Here is a 15,390-nt window from a genome sequence, read left to right on the forward strand (position 1 = left end):
TATGCAGATAAAGATGAGATGGTCAGAGATCGCATTGTGTTCGGTATACATTCAGCTAAAGTGAGAGAGAAACTTTTGAATGTTGGGTCTGGGCTAACGCTGGACAAAGCTATGGACATAGCTAGATCGCACGAGATAGCCCAAGCACAGTTGAAAACCATAACCGGCGCCATGAGCAGTTCGCGTGAACAGACAGTGCATGCAGTTAATAGGCACACACCAAAGAACACCGCCCAGAGAGCGTGTTTCAGAACAGAAAGAACAGCGAGAGTTCTAAAAATGGGCGATACAGACATAAAACGCTTCAAAAACTGTGGATATTGTGGAAACAACTGGCATGGAGAAAAGGAGCACTGCCCCGCCAAAGGAAGGCAATGTGCTAAATGTGGTAAACGGAACCACTTTGCTAAAGTTTGAAGGACTGTTTTTGGCAAAACAGTACACACAGTGAGTGACAGCCAAATGCCAGATAGAGTGCCAAATGCAGAGGAACTGTTTATTGATTCTGTGTCACAGAAAAAACAGATTTCAGAGACTGAGCAAGCTTTTGCCGATATTGAGATAGGAAAACAGGGCACAGAGCTTAAGTTTAAACTAGACACTGGAGCTCAGGTTAATGTAATTCCTCTGAGTGAGTATCACAGCTTGAAGGATGAGTGTGAGCTACAGCCCACCTCAGGCAGACTGATCGGCTATGGGGGTGAGCAGCTCATTGTAAAAGGCACATGCGTGATGAAATGCAAGTACAAAGAAAGCGACATGATGTTGGACTTTACATTGCTGACACTAGAGCACCTCCAGTGCTAAGTGTAAAGGCATGTTTAGACATGGACATCGTCAAGCTAGTGCTATCATTGACAGCACCAGATGAGAAGCAGACAGTCATGGAGGAGTTTGCTGACGTTTTCAAAGGAATCGGACTATTCCCAGGTGAATGCACTATTCACCTTGACCCAGCAGCAACCCCTGTGGTTTGCCCACCGAGAAGGATACCCCTTGCTCTACATAGTCGCCTGAAGGAGGAGCTGCAGAGCATGGAGAATACAGAAATCATCGTACGGGAAACAGAACCGACAGAGTGGGTCAACGCGTTAGTAGTGGTTGAGAAACCACGTACAGGCAAGCTCAGAGTCTGTCTCGACCCCAGAGATTTGAACAAGGCTATCAAACGCCCTCACTATCCTCTACCAACGCTAGATGACATCACACCCAAGCTAGTGGGAGCACGTTACTTCAGTGTAATGGACGCACGATCAGGATACTGGACTATCAAGCTCACGGAAGAGTCATCTAAGCTAACAACGTTCAACACACCATTTGGATGCTACCGATTTCTGCGTTTACCATTTGGTCTCATCTCAGCTCAGGATGAATTCCAGCGGAAGATTGACGAAACCTATGAAGGCCTCGACGGAGTAGTCACAATCGTAGACGACATCCTCATCTATGGCAGGAATAGAGAGGAACATGACAGGAACCTCCGTGTGATGCTACAAAGATCACGGGAGAAAGGTATCCGGCTCAACCCCGAGAAAAGCATAATCAGATCCACCGAGATCAGTTATTTCGGGCATCGCCTCTCAACTGATGGCATTAAGCCAGATCCAGAGAAAATCTCCGCCGTCAAGAAGATGGAGCCGTCGAAGAACCGCGCAGAGCTAGAGACAGTACTAGGCATGGTTAACTACTTAGCCAAGTTTGCCCTGAGCCTCTCCGAAATCAACGCACTCATGCGTCAGTTGCTCAAACAATCCATTGAGTTCCTGTGGGACAAACAGCATGACATAGCATTTCAGAAAATGAAAGACCTAATCACCAGAGAACCAGGACCAGTTCTTGCCTACTTCGACCCCAACAAAGAGCTCAGACTACAAGTGGACGCGTCAAAGTACGGACTAGGCACAGTATTACTGCAAGAAGGAAAGCCCATCGGCTACGCTTCCAGATCTCTCACAGACAGTGAAATCAACTATGCTCAAATCGAGAAAGAGCTATATGCAATTCTGTTTGGATGTAAGCGTTTCCACCAGTGCGTCTATGGCCGACAAGTCATTGTGGAATCCGATCACAAGCCCCTCGTGTCAATCATGAGGAAACCACTAGCCGCAGCCCCACCAAGGCTACAGAGAATGATCCTTCAGCTACAGAAGTACGACTTCACAATCATTCACAGTCCAGGCAAAGATATTCCTGTCGCAGACACGCCCTCCAGAAAGTCTCTTAGCTACCAGGACAGCAGCCTCAGTGAAGGCATGGATGTGCAGGTGCACATGGTGTACAACAGCTTACCTGTGAGTGACTCAAAACTGAAGGAGATCCGAGCAGAAACAGAGAAAGATGCACAACTCACACTGCTGAGCAAAGTCATACATGAAGGTTGGCCTCAGGAAAGGAGGAAATGCCCTCAGAGCATATCTGAATTCTGGAACCACAGAGACGAACTATCACAAATCAACAGAATCATCTTCAAAGGGGAGAAAATCATCATTCCTACCAGTCTCAGAGAAGAGATGTTGACAAAAATTCATGCTGGACATATGGGCATGGAAAAATTCAAACAAAGAGCACGTGACATTATGTTTAGGCCCAGAATGTGCAAACACATTGAGGACATTGTCAGAAAATGTTCCATTTGTCTAGAACACCGCCCATCAAATGTCAAAGAGCACATGATACCTTACCATATCCCAGACAGGCCCTGGCAGGTCATGGCAACGGATCTGTTCACATGGAACAACGAGGACTACATAGTGACTGTTGATTACTACAGCAGACTTTTTGAATTGGACAAGCTTCACAGCACCACATCTGCAGCTGTGATCCACAAGCTAAATGCAGCCTTTGCCAGGCATGGCATGGTAGAGACTTTAGTCTCAGACAATGGCCCCCAATACAAATCAAAAGAGTTCGAGTCATTTGCCAAGGCATGGGATTTCACACATGTCACATCAAGCCCACATTACCCTCAAAGTAATGGCCTTGCTGAAAAAACTGTCCAGGTTGCAAAAACACTCATGGACAATATTATGTTCATTAATAAATAGATATTCTTATTATGAACACAGCTAGCTTTTGCTAGACATTTTATTGAGCACATGTGGACTAGGTACAGTATCTGTAGAGGCATCCATCTTGACTGCTGCCTTGTGGGTAGCCTAGTGCCTCATGGGTAATGTAGTCTTAATATACATACAGCTGGGTAGTGTAGTCTTATATACATACAGCTATATACAGCTCTACAGCTCCACCTAGTGTCCACTATAGAATGACATGTTATTGATCATTACAGACAAAGCCAAAGCGGACAAAAAAGACCCCTACATCAGTCTCCTTGAGTACCGCAACACTCCGGTTGACAACTTCAAGTCACCAGCACAGCTGTTGATGAGCTGCAGACTTCGCTCAATCCTTCCAAGCACCAACCAGCAGCTGCAGCCAGAGGTCGTCAGCTGCAAGCAAGTTCATGCAAAACGTGTACAGAGACAGCAACACCAAAAGAGATACTATGACAGGTCAGCTAGACTACTGCCGCCGCTGCACAATGGAGAATCCATCAGAATCCAGGAGCATGACTACTGGAAGCCAGCAGTCGTCATCCAGCCAGCTGACACTGAGTGATCGTATCACATCCGCACCCCAGAAGGACAGGTGTACCGCCGCAATCGCAGGCACCTCCTGAACACCGAGGAACAACACCGTCATTCCGACAAGAGGAGCAGTTCAACAGAGTGTGATGAACAGAGCAATGCACAAAACACATCATACTTACCTGAACCTAAACCTGAACCTGAATTGTTGACCGATTCAGGAGCATACTCAGTTCCATACCACACAAGGTCGGGATGAGAGGTCAAGCCTAGAGTTATCCTTGACTTGTGAACAGTCAAAGGTTGTAGGCGGATCGCTGCCCTAAAAAAAAAACTGTACATCGTTATTGAAATGTTGAGATGTTTTCAGTGCTAGTTAAATGCTGAGTTTACTTAATGCATAACATTTTTCTTTTAAAAGAAAGGGGATGTAACATTTGCATATTGAATTATCATTGGCCCGCAGGCATCTGTAAGGAATACCTATTATATTCACATGTGATCACATGCTGAGTCATCATTGGCCTGTAGGCATCTGTAAGGGGTCCTAACTCCATCTTGTCCCCACTGTACTGCTGTGAGTAAGATCAGACCTAATGCTTCATAAAAAAGTTAAACTGTAATACTCCGTTGTCCTGCAAGTCATTATTTTTGTACAAAGTGTGCAAAACAAGACAGGGGCCTTTGCAACTGAAGGCACATCCACCAATGGTGGGGAGAAGGGAAGGAATTAAGTGTCTGGGCCGGTTGGGGATTGGAAGGCTAGCGGAGATAGGGCAGGACTGAAGCCATTTCTGGGGGGGCTGGAAGGCTGGAGGAAGATACAGAGATAGGGAGGGGTGAATCCATTTCAGTGCTGTGGGAGTGGACGATGACTGATTGGAGACATTCAAATAGGGAGTTGCAGGAGGGATGGGGAGGGATTTAGGAGCTAACGATACATTCAAGTGCTTTGATGAGCAAAGCAAGGTTGGAGGTTGAGCGGTAGTTTTGAAATGCAGAGGGGTCGAGGAAGAATGCAGAGGGGTCGAGGAAGAATGCAGAGGGGTCGAGGAAGAATGCAGAGGGGTCGAGGGAGGGTTTATAGAAGAGCGGGTGCTGATTGTAGTTTTGAAAGGGAGAGGGATGGTGCCTGAGGAAAGGAAACCATTTGCAATGTCAGCTAGCATGGGGGCAAAAAAGTGAAGATAGATGAATGCACTTGGATTTCTATAGCGCCTTTCACAACCTCAGGATGTCCCAAATGCGCTTTGCAGCCAATGAAGCACTTTTTGAAGTGTAGTCACTGTTGTAATGTAGGAAACGCGGCAGCCAATTTGCGCACAGCAAGCTCCCACAAATAGCAATGTGATAATGCCCAGATAATCTGTTTTAGTGATGTCGATTGAGGGATTAATATTGGCCAGGACATTGGGGATAACTCCCCAGCTTTTCTTCGAAATAGTGCCATGGGATATTTTACATCCACCTGAGAGGGCAGACAAACCCTGAGCTTAACATCTCATCCGAAAGACGGTCAGCAGTTTAGTGGGAATTAAATCAAACAAATGGATCTCATAGATGAGATGAGGTCAGAGAGGTCATGAGGGGAAATGAGAGCGAAACTACCGAAAGCCAACGGTTATGGGCTAGTGAAGAGTGGCCTGGGGATGGGGGGGGCGCGGTTAGGGTTGGTGGTCATTGGAAAACAAGGGAAACAGCAGAGGCAGTTGAATGGATGGTCTCTATTAAGGTGATAATGAAGTCCATGAGCTCCTCATACTTGTTGGAGATGAAACATAGAAACATAGAAGTTAGGAGCAGGAGTAGGCCATTCGGCCCCTCGAGCCCACTCCGCCATTCAATGAGATCATGGCTGATCATCCAAACTCAGTACCCTGTCCCTGCCTTCTCCCCATAGCCCTTGATCACTTTAGCCTTAAGAAATATATCTAACTCCTTCTTGAATATATTTAATGAATTTGCCTCAACTGTTTCTGTGGTAGAGAATTCCACAGGTTCACCACTCTCTGGGCGAAGAACTTCCTTCTCATCTCTGTCCTAAATGGCTTACCCCTTATCTTTAGACTGTGACCCCTGGTTCTGGACTCCCCCGCCATCCTTCCTGCATCTAGTCTGTCTAGTCCTGTTAGAATTTTATAAGTTTCAATCAGATCCCCTCTCATTCTTCTAAACTCCAGCGAGTATAATCTTAAACGACACAATCTCTCCTCATACATCATTCCTGCCATCCCAGGTATCAGTCTGGTGAATCTTCGCTGCACTCCCTCCATGGCAAGAACATCCTTCCTCAGATAAGGTGACCAAAACTGCACACAATACTCAAGGTGTGGTCTCACCAAGGCCCTGTACAACTGCAGCAAGACATCCTTGTTCCTGTAGTCGAATCCTCTCGCTACGAAGGCCAACATACCATTTGCCTTCTTAACCGCGTGCTGCACCTGCATGCTTACCTTCAGCAACTGCTGCACAAGGACACCCAGGTCTCATTGCACTTCCCCTTCTCCTAATCTATTGCCATTCAGATAATAATCTGCCTTCCTGTTTTTGCCACCAAAGTGGATAGCCTCGCATTTATCCACATTATAGTGCATCTGCCATGCATCTGCCCAATCACCCAACCTGTCCAAATCGTACTGGAGTTTCTCGGCATCCTCCTCACAGCATGAGGGTAGAGACAGCAAAGTTGACTTGTTTAAAGAGACAGTTGAGAGTGGAGAAAGAAGCCAGGAATTATATTTTCTCTAGAGTAGTCAGCTCATCCTAAGGGTCAAACAACAATTAAACTCTGAATTACTGTTGAGCCTTTGGTTACTTCACAATAATGAAACTTTGTGTGCTTAGCAGAATAATACACTGTCATGACATGATGTAACACCTGGTCCTTAAGTGCCTGCTGTGCCTCAGTGAGTAGCACCCTCACCTCTGAGGCAGAAGTTTGTGGGTTCACAGCCCCATTCCAGAGACTTGAGCACAAAAGTTTAGGCTGACTTTCCAGTGCAGTACTGAGGAAGTGCTGCACTGTTGGTGATGCTCTTTTTTTTTTGATGCCACGTTAAACCGAGGACGTAAAAACTCCTATGGCCTCTATTTGAAGAAGAGCAGGGGAGTTCTTCCCTGTGTCCTGGCCAATATTTATCCCTCAATCAACATCACTAAGACAGATAATCTGGTCACTATTTCATTGCTGTTCGTGGGAGCTTGCTGTGTGCAAATTGGCTGCCGCGTTTCCTACATTACAACAGTGACTACACTTCAAAAAGTACTTCATTGGCTGTAAAGCGCTTTGGGACGTTCGGTGTTTGTGAAGTCCTGAGATCATGAATGATGCGATATAAATGCAAGTCTTTTTTTTCTTACAGCATACTGCATCATTCAAATTACTGTGAGCAGTGCCACTATCAATCTATAAGATTTTGAGGGTGTCTGTCACACTCCAAACATCAGACTTCAAAGTGTCAAAAATAAAATCAAAGGAAAATACTTTTATGACTTGGGGCCGGAACTGTACAAGCGCCTGGCAATTTGCAAAATTGCTAGCAATTGCTTAACAGTAATTAAACTCAGTAGCTACAAGACCTATTTAGACTATTTCCCTGCAGAGGTTGCCTAATTATGTTGATAAGTTGGGAGGAGGCTCGTGTGGAGCATAAACACTGGCATAGGCCTGTTTCTGTGCTGCAAATTCTATATAATTAGTGGCATTAAAAGGAACAAGTCGGTTAGCAGCTACACATCACAGCCATGATGCAGATCCCAGAATAGCGGTAAGCAACATTATGAAAGATCATTAGATTACATTAGAATTGTCAATACTTAATACCAGAATTCTAAAACAACCTGACATATAACTCAATAAAATAACATATAAAGCGGTAATATGATTCCCTGTAACTATTTCATAGCAGGAATTAAAGCTACACTGTACATTTGGCAGAGTTCTGATATATTCCTTTGTATCAGTGTTAGCCGTTGCTCAGTGGGCAGCACACTCACTTCTGGAGTCGGAAGGCTTGTCAGTTCAAGTCCCACTCCAGGGAGTTGAACGCAACAATTTTCAGCTGACACACTTGTGCAATACCAAGGGAGTGCTGTGCTGTTGGAGATGCTGTCTTTCCAATGAGATGTTAAAAGTGTAAGGACCTGTCTGCTCTCTCAGGTGGACATAAAAGATCCCATGGCACTATTTCGAAGAAGAACAAGCGAGTTACCTCTGGTGTCCTGGCCACTATTTATCCCTCAGGTAACAGCAGGAAAACAGATTATCAGGACATTATCACATTGCAGTTTATGGGAGCTTGCTGTGCGCAAATTGACTGCTATGTTTTCCTACATTACAACAGTGACTACACTTTGAAAAGTACTTCATTGGCTGTAAAGTGCTTTGGGACACCCAGTGGTTGTGAAGGGCACTGTGTATAATGCAAGTCTTTCTTTCTAACCAGATCTCACATAAACTGGTAGCTTAGCATCACCTTTTCTCTGCGCCATAACTACAACAACAATGTATTCAATCCTTATGTTATACTCAGTGGGGTAGATCTTTGGTTTGGTGCAATAGCATAAAATTTAAAAGGAAATAAAAAGTGGAAGAGATGTAAAACGGGCTGCCGACTCGTGATCACCCATTTTACACTATCGCACAAAGTCAAGATCTATCCCAACTTGTGGTTATGTTCATCAAGGCAAGGTATCCAATATCATCATCTATCACTCCTAGGTCAAATACAACATAGCCAGCTGCAGCATAGTTGGGCCTGAGATGCAGCCCACTAAAAGGTGGATCACAACATAATTCTATCCAGAAAGTCATCCTGGCGGACAGCAGAGCAACAAGCACCACTTCCTTGAGTCGCCTGAACAAGATCAAAAGAATCCATAAGCTCTCTCTCTCTCTCTCAGTTGCCAAGAGCTTTTAGAGGCAATGTAGAGCCTCGAAGAAAATCATATTGAATATGTAAAAGCCAGATGTCCTTGTGCACCAGTCGCTGAAGGTAAGCATGCAGGTGCAGCAGGTGGTTAAGAAGGCAAATGGTATGTTGGCCTTTGTAGCGAGAGGGTTTGAGTACAGGAACAAGGATGTCTTGCTGCAGTTGTACAGGGCCTTGGTGAGACCACATCTTGAGTATTGTGTGCAGTTTTGGTCGCCTTATCTGAGGAAGGATGTTCTTGCCATGGAAGGAGTTCAGCGAAGATTCACCAGGCTGATAACCTGGGATGGCAGGAATGACGTATGAGGAGAGATTGGGTCGATTGGGCTTGTACTCGCTGGAGTTTAGAAGAATGAGGGGGGATCTCATTGAAACTTATAAAATTCTAACAGGACTGGACAGACTAGTTGCATGAAGGATATTCCCGATGGTCGGGGAGTCCAGAACCAGGGGTCACAGTCTAAGGATAAGGGGTAGGCCTTTTAGGACAGAAATGAGGAGGAATTTCTTCACCCAGAGAGTGGTGAACCTGTGGCATTCTCTACCACAGAAGGCAGTAGAGGCCAATACATTAAATATATTCAAGAAGGAGTTGGATATATTTCTTAAGGCTAAAGGGATCAAGGGGAATGGGGAGAAAGCAGGGACAGGGTACTGAAATTGGATGATCAGCCATGATCGCATTGAATGGCGGAGCAGGCTCGAGGGGCCGAATGACCTACTCCTGCTCCTATCTTCTATATTTATGTTTCTATAGAGGAACAAAGAAAGGAACATCTAACAAGAACACCTGCTCAAAATGGTAACAACCTCTTACCTGAATCTGTAACGAGTCTTAGTGAGGCTTGATAAACTTAAGAAATGAGGAACGTACCGTGATATAGTGCAACATGTCGGTGCTGGAGTTTTAGAAGGGGCTGTTATACAGTGTGTGTGTGTGCTTAAACTAACTGATTCTGTGCATGCACTTTGTAGTCACACTTTAGGAAGGACGCAAAGGCTTTGGCGAGGGTACAGAAGAGATTTACTAGAAAAGTTCCAGGGGACGAGGGATTACAGTTGTGTGGATAGACTGGAGAATCTGAGGTTGTTCTCCTTAGAGCAGAGAAGGCGAAGAGGAGATTTGATAGAGGTGTTCAAAATCATGAAGGATTTCGAGTAAATAAAGAGGAACTGTTTCCAATGGCTGAAGGGTCGATAACCAGAGGGCCCAGATTTAAGGTGATTGGCAAAAGAACCAGAGGCGACATGGGGGAAAACTGTTTTACGCAGCGAGTGGTTAGGATTTGGAACGCGCTGCCTGATAGGGCGGTGGATACAGATTCAACAATTGCCTTCAAAAGGGAATTGGATAAATACTTGAAGGAGAAAAAATTACAGGGATATGGGGAAAGAGCGGGGGAGTGGGACTAACTGGATTGCTCTTCGAAAGAGCCGGCACAGACTCGATGGGCCAAATGGCCTCCTTCTGTGCTGTACTATTCTTTGATCCTGTGATTCAATGATTCTAGTCTCTGTCTGCTGTCTGAAATATGATGGTCAACCCCTTCTTCGTGGCTATGTGCTGATGAGGTACCCTTAATAAATCCCAAACCCGCAACCTCTTCCACCTAGAAGGACAAGGGCAGCAGGAACATGGGAACACCACCACCTGCAAGCTCCCCTCCAAGTCACACACACCATCCTGACTTGGAAATATATCGGCCGTTCCTTCATCCTCACTGGGTCAAAATCCTGGAACTCCCTCCCAAACACACTGTGGGAGTACCTTCACCACACAGACTGCACCGGTTCAAGAAGGCGGCTCACCACCACCTTCTCAAGGGCAATTAGGGATGGGCAATAAATGCCGGCCTTGCCAGCGATGCCCACATCCCATGAAGGAATGAATCAACTTTCTCTACTGGCAATTTTAAATCCCCTGTAGCAGGTACCTGCTTGCAATGTGGTGAGGCAATGTTTCGGCAAAATTCACAGGTCACGGACCAGATCTGACAGCAAGGAAGCTGTTCCATATGGACAACCCCATCACAAAAAAGGTAAATTTTGGGATGATTAAATTACTGAGTAAAGTACATTCCATATCTGTCTACCAGGTTAGCAGTTTTAAGAATGAACTCAGAAAAATTAAACAGTAATACAAGCAGGAATGATCAGGGCAAGAGTTGAAGGATTGGATACCACAAGAAGCAGTGCTTACTATTTTTATGTGATGAGAAAGAAACATATAAAGATCAGTGCAGAAGTCAAAATAAGTCAGGTATATAAGACTCCAGAAATATTATTCTAAAGCATTAGCCAGTGCATCTCATTAAATAGCTCTGAGTGCAGGTATACAAAAATTCAGAAGGAAATGTGGCATTTACTTGTGAACTTTTCATTGCACAGGTTGTAGAAGTCAAGATTAATAATAATCACTAAGGCCGCGATTTCGCCGACCGAGGCAGGCTCAGTGCGGCCGAGGTAGGTGGCGGGTAGCGACCCCGCTCCCGGCTCCATCCCGCCTCCTCCCAGTGATTTTGCCCTGATGGGGCTTGTTAAGCCTGCCCTGCGAGGTTCCCGGCCAATTAAATGGAAGCGGGTCTGATGACGTCATTTGATAACGTGTCATCAGCCGGTTTCCTTAAAGGGACCAGGTCCACATTCATTTTGACAGCTGTGCTGTCGGTGTTCTACAGCATTGAGGTGCTGCGAACGCTGACAAGCACTGCACAAAGGGCAATGGGCGGAAGCGACCTCCCCAGGAGATCAACACAGCCTGGTTGATCATTGCATAGGAAGACAAAAGCAGGATGTCGTCAGGAGGACCAGGCTGCAGTGGCGCAAACCTTTCAATCATCTCAGTAGATCACGAAACGTTACTGCAAAGCCACATTCAACCTTATCCTGCTGTGCCACTCATCACATCCCCATCACTCTGTCTTCCCTACCCTACTCCTGCACATCCTTACCCACAGCAACTTACCTTGCACTTCCACCATCCCTCTCTATCTACATCATCACATCCCCATCTAACTATCCACCCCACACACTCACCCTCATCCTTGTCCAATCATACCAACTAACAACACACAAGGGTAGGCACTTGGGTGTTTTCGCCAATGTTCATGTAAAGTTTCTGTTAATGTGTTGCCAAACATTGAAATCTTTATTTTCCACTCTTTCCGTTCTTGGATAGATTTGTGTGCACCTTTGGAAGTGGCTTAGTGAGTTGCAGTGAATGGTGAGACATAATGGTACCCCCCACAATGGTGCTGAGTGTGAAAGGAATGGCTTGGGCATTGTAGGGATGCTTTATGCTGCTGGTGTGGGGTGGTGCCAACCTGGCGCATCATGTGGCAGCCAGGGTGTACAGCGTCAAGTGAAGCAAATCTGGCCATGGTGAGGCCATCCCTGGCCTCCCGGGCAGCAATGTGCTTGGGTGCTGATGCCCTGTGTCCTGTGCAGCATCAGGTGATTGCGGAGAAGGTTGGTGTTGTTGTTGGTGATGTTGCTGTGCCTGGTGATGTTGGTATTGGGGCTGATCGTGGTGGGATGCAGAGCACCAAGGTGAGATTTTTTCAAGGGCACCGATGTTGCTGGAATAGATGGCAGCTGAAGTTGAGTTGACAGAAGCGATCTGTCAATGGTGAGAGAGCTTGCTCCAAGGAGGTGACAGTGGATAGAGAGTTTACTCCAAATACTTCCAAACTGCTGAAAGCTGAAAAGTGTATTCCATATCCTGAAGGCTCCAGCTTCTCAGATTGCAAAATGAACAGCAGTGAAATGGGAGCTTTTATACCACTTTTCACAGCTGTCAACTATTCAGAGGAATGGAGAGTCATTGACAGCCCGACGTGATCGCCGAGCGCTGGGAACCTCGTGAAAAAGCTGGTAAAATGTTAAGTACATGGTAAAATTGTGTTTAAGTACCTTTTAACAATGATCTGAATTGGCTCACCCGCCGCTTGGTGTCGGGTCTGTCAAGCGCAGACAGACCCGACACTTGGGAAATTGACATGGTGGCGGGTTGACAGCATGATCCCAACCCGCTGTCAATCTTTTCGATTTTGACAGCAGACCTGCCTCCGAACCCGCCCTCTGAGCGCCGGCAAAATTCCGGACTAAGTGTTGAGTCACTATTTTTGAGTGCTTATTCTATGATTATCTACATGGATTCAGAGATTATTGGTAACCTTTCAGAAAGATTATCGACATGTGACATTCATTTCTGAAAAATGAACTATTAAGAGATACAGGGGCCGATAATGTGATGCTCGGTGCTCAAAGCACATTGGGTGCACGTGAACCATATTACCGGCTGCTGAGGCCCATTGAGCACCCGTTGCATATAACCCAGAATCACATGGTGTGGACGTGTCTGTGGTGATCAGGACCTGTACACCAGACATAGGAGCAGGAGGAGGCCAATGAGCCCCTCGAGCCTGCTCCGCCATTCAATGACATCGTGGCTGATCTGTATCTTAACTCCATCCATCCGCCTTGGCTCCATATCCCTTTATACCCTTAGCTCGCAAAAATCTATCACTCCCAGATTTTAAATCATTAAATTGAACTGGCATCTTCTGCTTTTTGTTGAAGAAAGTGCCACACTTCTACCACCCTCTGCCTGAGGAAGTCTTTCCTAAATTCTCTCCTAAATGACCTGGCTCTGATTTTAGAAACATAGAAACATAGAAAAATAGGAGCAGGAGTTGGCCATTCGGCCCTTTGAGCCTGCTCTGCCATTCAATATGATCATGGCTGATCCTCTATCTCAATACCATATTCCTGCCCTCTCCCCATAGCCCTTGATGCCTTTTGTGTCTAGAAATCTATCTATCTCCTTCTTAAATATACTCAGTGACTTGGCCTCCGCAGCCTTCTGTGGTAGAGAATTCCACAGGTTCGCCACCCTCTGAATGAAGAAATTTCTCCTCATCTCAGTCCTAGATGTCCTGAGATTTTAAGGTTATGTCCCCTTGTCTTAGACTTGCCCAGTGGTGGAAAAAGTTTCTCTCCACCTATCCTATCAATTCCATTCAAAATCCTAAAAAAACTAAATCAAATCAGCCCTTTCCTTCTATAATCCAAGGAATACAAGCCTAGTTTCTGTAATCTCTCCTCATAACCTAACCCTTGGAGCCCTGGTAACATTCTGGTGAATCAGTGCTGCACTCCTGCCAAGGCCAATGACGTAAGAAAACTACTAGGCACTTGGTCTAAGCGTTAACAAAGCTTTAATCAACTGTTTTACAACATGGAGGTCTAATTGCGTCCTTCACTAGTTCCTGTTAAGAATGTCCTGCGCAAGCTGGGCCCATGCCCGAGTATTTATACTCTCCCTGGACAGCGCCACCTGCAGGCCGCTCAGTTGATTCATGTCAGCCAATATATCCTTTTTTAAGTTGCGGTGCCCAGAACTGTACGCAGCGCTCCAGATGCGCTCTAACAAGCACTAGAATCATTGAGGCCTGAAAAAATCGAAATGGTAAATCAGGTTCCCCTGTCTCATAATTGGGTCTCAGCACCTGAGCAGCTCTGCTGGAGTCGGCCGTCCATCTGAAACAGGTGCTGGACGTTTGCCTCATTTCAGCCGTGCTCTGGAGAGAATTAGTAAAAAGGGCAGGGGGAGGAAATAGCTCGGGAAGGAAAGGAGATTCCATCAAAAAAAAATCTCGTTAAATCCTCAGTTGTGCGGATTATGGACATAATTGAACAAAACGTTTCAGCACAGACCCACCAACATTATCACAGCTGCTTTGTTTTTCTTGCCTGTTTCGCGGATCACAAAAGCAAATATTTTGAAGCTCGTAATAATTTTCATGCGTAGCGAAAGCTCTCAAAGAAAATTGGTTTGAAGGTCTTAATGCCAGTTTCATGCTGAAAAGCGGTGTAATTTGGAGGACAGCTCTGCATGTAGAAGGTGTCATGACAGATCATTATATATGAAGTGCCGGGGTTTTAATAGTGACAATATAGTTAGCAGGGCATCATTACTGCTTAATGAAATATTATAATTATTTAGAATGAAATGTGCGCTGGTATAATTTTTTTCTTGGGGGCATTAATGTCACATATGTATATGTATAATTTCAACACTTTGAAAACAGACCCACTACAGTTTTGCATAAGTGCCATCAATTTTAACACATTTTCTCATGTTTTCGTCAATAGAAGCATGTGTTTGTGCATTCAGGTCCATGAGTCTGATGTCAAGGCCGCTGCTGTATGCGAATGAAACAAACTGCATCAGCCTGGCCGCAGTCAGGCTGAAGTTACAAATGCTGTACCACATTAAGAGGGGACAGTATACTGAGGGTTAATTTAGTGGCATATTTCAAGGAGTGCCTAAATAACTGTTCAGAAAAGCCATTCTTTATTGGAACTTGGAAGTGCAGTAACAGTGAGGAAGATAGTACAGGAAACTCTTTTTTATCCGGCACCGACGAGACCGGCGTGGTGCCGGTTGATCGAAAGTCCGGATTACAGAGAGGTATACTTACCAAGGTACGAGAGCCCCGTACACGGCCACAGGTGCAGGAGTCCCTGTTGCATGGCCACAGGTGCAGGAACCCCGGTTACACAGCCACTAATATATAGTAAAACTTACCTGAACCTACTCCTGAATTTTGCCGGTTAAGAGAGATTTCTGGTTATTTAGGTGCTGGTTAAAAGCGAGTTTCCTGTAATAGACTTGAAGAGGACATCAACAGGCTGGTGGAATGGGCGGACACACGGCAGACAAAATCCAACGCAGAAAAGTGTGAGGTGATATATTTTGGTAGGAAGAATGAGGAGAGACCATAGACGCTACATGGTACATATTTAAAGGGGGGTGCAAGAACAGAGAGAGACCTGGGTGGTGGGGTGGGGGGTGCTTGTGCACAAAT

This window comes from Somniosus microcephalus, chromosome 5, assembly GCF_052327205.1.
Source record: "Somniosus microcephalus isolate GS21.2 chromosome 5, FLI_Smic_1.0, whole genome shotgun sequence".
In the NCBI taxonomy this organism is placed as follows: Eukaryota; Metazoa; Chordata; class Chondrichthyes; order Squaliformes; family Somniosidae; genus Somniosus; species Somniosus microcephalus.